Source organism: Nematolebias whitei, chromosome 19 (genome assembly GCF_014905685.2).
Source record: "Nematolebias whitei isolate Nwh7 chromosome 19, NemWhi1, whole genome shotgun sequence".
Classification (NCBI taxonomy): domain Eukaryota; kingdom Metazoa; phylum Chordata; class Actinopteri; order Cyprinodontiformes; family Rivulidae; genus Nematolebias; species Nematolebias whitei.
In genome coordinates this window covers 13125970-13127162 of record NC_056516.1, presented here as the reverse complement: position 1 = coordinate 13127162, position 1193 = coordinate 13125970, and the positions used below count along the sequence as shown (strand labels likewise).

The 1193-nt window shown below is 39.7% G+C and overlaps 1 protein-coding gene across 1 annotated transcript in view; it reads left to right on the top strand.

The window, feature by feature from the left end:
* LOC119426073 (ubiquitin-conjugating enzyme E2 E2-like) overlaps positions 1-1193 on the top strand; it is a 25614-nt gene that overhangs the window by 23997 nt on the left and 424 nt on the right. The gene's annotated exons all lie outside the window — the stretch shown is intronic.

The following is a 1193-nucleotide window of genomic DNA, read 5'->3' as shown; positions in this document are numbered from 1 at the left end:
TTAAACACAGTGATCAGTTAGATCAGAGTGTGTACGTGTGAATGACTACACCAAAATGACTACTGTATAGCTCAGTAAAGACTGAGCTCAAATTAGGTAGTGGCTGGAAGGGATTCACAACAAATATCCTGAGCACTAACAGATCTCATAATATTGTGATTGCAATGAGTATGAGATTTGGCACCTCAACAATATTTTCAGTGTTCAACCAAAATGGCTGTAACTGCAACATTTCTCATTATAGAATAATCACAGCTTCAGAATATTGATTAAAAGATGGAGTTTGTGTGTATTCCTTCACTGAATCTTAAGTTTTTGATTAAACATCGCCCGGCCGTCACATTGAGACACAAAGTGGTATGTTGACATCCAGCCAGATGTAGTGCGCCAGTTAAACATTGGCAATATTTGGATTTTTGTCAAAATATGAATAAATACATTATCTATGGGTCCCTTGAATGAAATGTCCAAAATATAGTTGTAAATAATGTTCTGAACGTTCTGAAGCACTTTCCTGAGAAGAACCAACAACAATGATTTTGAGCAGAAAAGCCTTAAATTGTTGATACTTTCCCTGCGTGCGAGCAAAGCTCATTCCAACACCAGCTGGAAAATCCATGAGGTTTCCTCTTTCAAATTATGTCAAGAAATCCTCAGTAGAATAGGCTAAAACAGGATTAAGAACAATTTTCCAGGTATTCTGATTAGCAAGACTAATTAAGCGATACCTCTGGAACTGCTCTTAAGATCATGATGATCTGGGTAACAAGACGTAGTTTAATAAACTACAGCTATACAGTGGTGCTGGAACATTTAGGAACTCTTTATAATTTTATATATTTCTGTATAAATATGATCAAAACATCATCAGATTTTCACACAAGTCCTTAAAGTATGTAAAGAGAATCATCCATCCATCCATCATCTTTACCCGCTTCTTCCATTTTGGGTCACGGGGGTCGCCGGTGCCCATGTCCCGCAATCCCTGTGCGAGGGGCAGGGTACACCCTGGACGGGTCGCAAGTCCATCACAGGGACACATAGAGACAAACGAGACGAACCACCATTCACTCTCTCACTCACACCTAGGGACAATTTAGAGTTACCAATCAGCCTAACATGCATGTTTTTGGTCTGTGGGAGGAAACTGGAGTACTCGGAGAAAACCCACGCATGCACAGAGAGAACATGCA